Here is a 7,661-nt window from a genome sequence, read left to right on the forward strand (position 1 = left end):
TGTCGGAGAGCTGACGACGATTTAGGGAATGTATTTTAGGCAAGTTAAATAACAAAAAAATAATATTTTATTAATTGGTGAATCTAGAATCCTGAGTCAGGCAGAGGGTTTGCGGTTATTTCGCTACTGCGCAACCTATGACATTTGCAAAAAAATAAATCAAAAAAAAGATCTTTTAGGCAACTTGAATTTGTTTAATCTTTAATTTTTAGCATCTATTTAACCCAGAAATAAAAATCCCAGACTATTTTTTGGGTTTTAAAGTATAACCTGACCCCCCCGAATATATTTAATAATTATACCTCAAAAATATACTTTAGGCATTCTGAAATTTTTATAGCATGTTTATTAAATAATATTAAAAATACGTGTAAATTGCCAGACGAATTAAACGGTTTTTAATAATTCCCTGACGCGAATAAAGATTTAAAATAAATGCGACAAAAAAGTCTTATGCGTAGCTATAAGTGCGAGAGAGATAGTTAAGGACCTAAGATTTATGCATTTAAAAATGCCTGATTATGCGTGAAATTTTATTGAAATTATCCAAAATTGTGCGGTCTAAAATAAGCTGAATTTTAGTGTGTATGATCTTGTTTCTTAATATGTACTTTAAATACCATTATTGCTTTGGGACAAACCACTGTCTAGCAGTAGAGATGGAGTTTAATGAGTACACTGAGGGTCAAGGGAAATAAGAAATCAAAATACAGATACAATAATCCATCTATAGAGGCAGTTTATTAAATAAAAAAAATTAAATTTAAGTATGAAATATGCATGGAACAGTTTTCTAACTTGAGTTATAATTGTTATAAAATTTAATTAATGAAATGAAGAACGTAAAATAAACTAAAAGTATATATCTCTTGAGGTACAACACAAACAATACCTAATAGTAACTTAACTAGAAAAATAAAGGTACAGAAGTGTTGACCAGAATTCACTAGATTCAAATTTGAATATATATCGATTAACTGTGATTAAACTACCTCTATCAAGTTAGCCCCCCCCCAACCATCGCAAAAAAAAAATCCGCACCTATTAAAAATTTAGTGCTATTTATGTGCTAATTTGTTGCTCTAGTCCGGATCTATTTGCTCTAATCCGGGTCTTTTTGTTATTTAAATATTCTATAGACCGTGTCCTACCAGAATATGCAACGTATGATTTGTTGCTCGTCCCTAACTGCAAATAAACAAATATTATCTCCGCGTCGACCGTTACCTACGACTTCGATGGCTAAAAACTAACTAAAAGAATTTGTTGCTCGGGTCTTTTTGTTATTTAAATATTCTGTGGACCGTGCTTTACCAGAATATGCAACTTACGATTTTGTTGCTCGCCCCTAACTGCAAATAACAAATTATTTATCTCCTCGTCGATCGTTATCTTACGACTTCAATGGCTAAAAACTATAAAGTAAAAGTTTCATTTCATTAATTAAATTTTATAACAATTATAACTCAAGTTAGAAAACTGTTTCATGCATATTTCATACTTAAATTTAATTTTTTTTATTTAATAAACTGCCTCTATAGATGGATTATTGTATCTGTATTTTGATTTCTTATTTCCCTTGACCCTCAGTGTACTCATTAAACTCCATCTCTACTGCTAGACAGTGGTTTGTCCCAAAGCAATAATGGTATTTAAAGTACATATTAAGAAACAAGATCATACACACTAAAATTCAGCTTATTTTAGACCGCACAATTTTGGATAATTTCAATAAAATTTCACGCATAATCAGGCATTTTTAAATGCATAAATCTTAGGTCCTTAACTATCTCTCTCGCACTTATAGCTACGCATAAGACTTTTTTGTCGCATTTATTTTAAATCTTTATTCGCGTCAGGGAATTATTAAAAACCGTTTAATTCGTCTGGCAATTTACACGTATTTTTAATATTATTTAATAAACATGCTATAAAAATTTCAGAATGCCTAAAGTATATTTTGAGGTATAATTATTAAATATATTCGGGGGGTCAGGTTATACTTTAAAACCCAAAAAATAGTCTGAGATTTTTATTTCTGGGTTAAATAGATGCTAAAATTAAAGATTAAACAAATTTCAAGTTGCCTAAAAGATCTTTTTTGATTTATTTTTTTGCAAATGTCATAGGTTGCGCAGTAGCGAAATAACCGCAAACCCTCTGCCTGACTCAGGATTCTAGATTCACCAATTAATAAAATATTATTTTTTTGTTATTTTAACTTGCCTAAAATACATTCCCTAAATTCGTCGTCAGCTCTCCGACACACAATTTGTATTCGCGCCATAACGACTTAATCGGAAATGCATACGTCACCATACGTGAGATTTTTTCCGCAAGCTATAAAACAGTATAAGTAAAAAATATATAGATATACGCAAGATTCTTATATCGAAACAGATTACTATTGGCGTATTCTCAATTGATAATTTTATTTCTTATATTCTAATTAATAATGTAGTTTTTTTGCACTCTTCTACGTGTTTTTTTTTTTCCAATACATTTCATTCATTAGTTATTATTAATTCGATTTCGTGTATCATCGATAAATAGGAATTCGTGCATATTGTTCGTTGAATAAAGTACTTTTCTAGTATTTGCATCCGATGCTTCGGTTGCGCTAAGAATGTAGACACATATATCTCGCATGTATGAACATATAAAATGTACGACGCGTTAAGAATCAAACGCGTAAGAAACGGAGTTCGCCTTATTATTCTTAACGGGAACGTTATTTTTGTATAACGCACCTCATACGTCTTGCATGTTACAGTTAATAAATAATGCGATAATTTGAAAAGTATAAAAGAGAATATCTAAATATATACCGCTCTCTTTAACACTATATACTTTTTACCACTATGATATGCGGTTGCGGATATGCAATGTTTTGCTGTTTTAGAAGCGCGTAGAAACAACAGCTCTTTTAATATTATCTTAAAATAGTTATTTTTATTTGTGCTCATATATTATATTTTTACTCGCGCGAATCTTCTTTGAGAGTTCATTCTTTAACGGAAGATTTTCTTCACTTTGCAAGTGAGAAATAGAGAGAGAGTGAGAAAGAGAGAGAGAGAGAGAGAGAGAGAGAGAGAGAGAGAGAGAGAGAGAAAGAGAGAGACTAATATATGAAAAGCCCATAATATACACATTATAAAATATATATTCTCTCGATCTATACATATATTTTTTTTCTTTATACGTACATATATTATAAAATAAAATACTAACGTATTGTTTAAAATTTTGTTATTTTTTCCCTTTGTTTATTATGCGTTCATCTTCGTATACAACTACTCACAACCATTATAGCTTGAGACTTCTAGATACTCGCCGAGGTCATATCCTAGATTGTGTAATGGCTCGTCTACAACAGCCGTAAAAGTATGCAGTAAGACGTGAGCAGTAAGCTATTGACCAACCACAGTCGATTATTCTTGAATTGTAAAAATCCCATTAGTCAACAGCTTACTGCGTACTGTTGCGGCTGTTGTAGAGCCATAAGAGGTTTTGTCAGAAACGCGAAAGACAACACGTTGAAAGATATATATAGTATTTCTTAGATGGTACTTGCAGATAAGAAGATATTTGGCTAAAGATACTGCACCTTAGATCGCTTTAGCACACTTATAAAATAGTCCGAAAAATGACCTTTTTTCTTAACAAAGTTTATAAGCTACACACGACTAGGCTTCGCGTCACATTCATTTTTTGCGACTATTTATTAATTGTCAAGGGAAAATGTTAGCTTTCCGAAACATTTTATAATTGTGTTGAAGCGATCTGAAGTGATTTTTTTTCCTAATATCCTTTTATTTGTAAATGGAATGTGTTTAATATTCGATGTTCAACAATTAAGATAGAATAATGCTTACAGCGTTGAAAGCGTCAAGACGAACCCAGCCATAGTTGAATATTGTATTTAAGACCGTCTTAAGTACAATCTTAAGGTGTTTTAAACAAATCACAAAGGCCGGTATTCATAGTCGGTTCTTATATTTAAGACCGTCTTAAGTACAATCTTAAAATGTCATTAAGCTTAAGACGTTATGAACCAATCACAGAGCCGTATTAGCATCTTAAGACATTACTTAAGACGGTCTTGAAATAAGAACCGACTATGAATACCGGCCTAACTAATCACAAAAGCCGTATTATAGCATCTTAAGATATTATTCAAGACGGTCTTGAAATAAGAACAGTAGACTATGGCCGGTATTCATAGTCAGATGTTGTTTCAAGACCGTTTTAAAGGCCAGTATTCATAGTCGGATCTTGTTTCAAGATCGTCTTAAGTAATATCTAAAGGCCATTGCACGTAACAAAGATTTAGTTTTAATCATAGGGCCGTAAGAATATAAACCAATCACTCTCGATTATTCTTCAAACGCGAGAAGAATAATCGACTGTAATTGGTCCGTTTTCTTACGGCCTTAAGATTACAACTACAACATTGTTACTTGCAATGGCCTTTAAAATGCTAATACGGCTCTGTGATTGGTTCATAACATCTTAAGATCGTACTTAAGACGATCTTAAATATAAGATATCTGACTATATGAATACCGGCCTAAGTAATGTTTTAGGGCTCAGACACAATGAAAAAACAAAGGAATAAAATAAAGGATAAAGAAATAAGGAATAAGGCATGTTATATCTCACTTTAATGTACGTGTACTGAAGTGAGATGCGACATTCCCTTATTCCTTATTCCTTTATCTTATTCCTTATTTTTGTCATTGTGTCTGAGCCCTTACGATGTTAATACAGCTGATTGGTTCACGACATACTGGCCTAGTTTACACCGATCTCTTGATACGTGTATCAAATAGTATATTTGAGCTGATCAGCCAATAATCAAACTTATTTACTAGTTATTTACTATTTAATACGCGTATCAAGTAATCGGTGTAGACTAGGCCACTAAGATTGTACTTAAGACGGTCTTAAACATAAGATCCGACTAATGAATATTGGCCTATTGGGAAAGAAAACATCCACCGCGGGAAAAGGAGCACTAGCGTAGCATAACAAACATGGCCGTCACATCGACATGCTGTATTAACATTATAGCTTTATATGGATAATGATGTGAAAAAAATATTATGTCACACGTGCATGGAAAGTGGCACATTCCGCACGCGACGCGTGCGGGATGGACCACTTTCCACGCACTTGCAACATAAAATAGGGTGTGCAACACGTGCGTGAAGTTGAAAATTCCCGGGTTCGGTGACCGCACTCGCCTTCGGCTCGTGCATCAACTCCGCACCCGTGAATTTTCATCTTCCAGCACTTGTTGCACAAATAACTATTCTGTTAATTTTACATGAAAAATGTTGACACTTTGTTTAGACACTTTGTGTGAATATATCTATGCATCACTAGGTCTGTTCGTGTTGCTTGCACTTTTTGCACTTAGAATCTTCGCTTTCTCTTTCTCCAACGCGTAATATATATTTTTGTAGTTTTAAATGCAGGAATATTTGGGAATTTCAAGCAACACGAGCAAATCTACTAACGTCAAGAAACATGATCATTTCGCAAAGTGTCCAAACAAAGTGTCAACATTTCTCATGTAACATAAACAAAATAATAATTTTTTACATCATTACCCATATACAGCTAATGCTAAGGCCGATATTTTATGTGCGTACGACAAATATTTTAAGCATGTTAATTGGACTGCAGGATAGAGAATTTCTAGAAACTCAAGAACTTTATTATCCTACAATTAACATGCTTAAAAAATTTTTCGTACGACATATGAAATATCGGCCTAATACTGTCGACGCGGTGGCCATATTGATTAGTTTACGCAGCGGCCGCTTGTGTCGCATTGGCGACGCAAAGCTAAAGTCACTAGATTTATAAAGTACCGCAATCCACATTTACCACGTTTACGCAAGCGTTACTTCTGTAGTAACTTACGATATATCACTCGTTTACGCGGAGTAAATTATCGTAAGTTACTACAAAATCCCGTTGACGCGAAGGAAAATCCCGTTTACGCGATGAAATTATCGAAATTACTACAGAAGTAACGCTCGCGTAAACGTAGTAATTGTCTCTCAATGCTTTAGCATTTAAAGCTAAAATGGCGTCAAAAAGTGTACCAAAGTGCACATTTATCATGTTACATAGTGTAACTTAGCTACACGTTAAGTGTCATTTTCAAACCTGATTCTTGTGTGCGAAAACCGCGAAAACCCTTATATGTATACGCTGTTTGTTTGTGTGATGAAGCCAAAATGGCAGATGATTGTGGTACTTTATAAATCTAGTGACTTTACGCAAAGTTCTGCGCGAGCGCTTCTGGTGGCAAAATCTGAACTAGCGTAGATACATTGGGTGACACAATTGTTGCACAACTGTTGAGTTCATCTTATCAACACACTGCGTTGATTGGTTGGTTCCAAAAGTAAGAGTCAATCACATTTGACTACTACTGAGCGGCTTGGTCTGCTGAACACGACTTCTATCCCCACCAAGCGATCAGAAGAAAGAGAAAAAACTACAATTGAGGCTATGGCTGAGTTTTCACTGAACGCGTCACGCGTCGCGTCATCACAAGTTAATCAATCAACACATCCCATTTTATTACATTACTTATGACGGGATCAAAATGGGATGTGTTGATTGGTTAACTCGTGATGATGCGTGACGCATGATACGCTCAGTGGAAACTCAGCCTGTCTGCACCGTCATGCTCCCACGCTGCCTCTTACGGCAGGAACCGGTTTATATCTATATAAAGCGGGTAGCACAGACTTTTGCATAACGCATAATGCGTAAACATAAGAAAATTGATTGGTTTATATATACATACATGTGCGTAAAGAAATAGACCAATCAATTTTCTTATGCTTATGCATTATGCGTTATGTAAAAGTCTGTGTTCCCTTCTTTAAGGCCATCGCACACAAAATGCATAGCTTAGCATAGACGTAGCATAAGACCGCTAAACCAATGAGCATCCAGCATAAAGTCGTCATATTAATTTACATAAGATGCTCATTGGTCCAGCGGTCTTATGCTATGCTTATGCAGCCTATGCAATTTTGTGTGCGACGGCCTTTAGTCTATAGTTCAAACTCCCAATAACAGACACCATTAAGGTCGGTATTCATAGTCAGATCTTATTTCAAGACTGTTTTAAGTAATGTCTTAAGACGCGAATACGGCTCTGTGATTGGTTAATAACATCTTAGGATTGTACCTAAGACGCGGGTCTTAAATATAAGAAACAACTGTGAATACCGGCCTAAAGGTTGGTTTATAATAGCCGTAACCGTTGATTTAAGCCGTAATCTTTAAGAAATTGAGCAATCACAGTGGAATGTGAGAAGAATAATTGACTGTAATTGGTCAATTTCTTAAAGATTACGGCTTAAATCAACGGTTACGGCTATTATAAACCAACCTTAAAACGTCTTAAAGACGTCATATCATATGACGTCTTGAAGATATCTTATAATGACGCCTTTAAGACGTCATTTGTCCCGATTTGATACATGCATTTTGTCTGGGATACCACATTTTCTAAAAATCAAAAAGATATAATAATAAAAGGAGTCAGCGTAAAGTCTGTTTTAAGTCGTCTAAGATCAAAAGATTTCAATCGTGATAAAAAATCCGTAAACAACGTCATTACGTATATA

The sequence above is a fragment of the Temnothorax longispinosus genome, chromosome 9 (assembly GCF_030848805.1).
Source record: "Temnothorax longispinosus isolate EJ_2023e chromosome 9, Tlon_JGU_v1, whole genome shotgun sequence".
NCBI classification, from domain to species: Eukaryota; Metazoa; Arthropoda; class Insecta; order Hymenoptera; family Formicidae; genus Temnothorax; species Temnothorax longispinosus.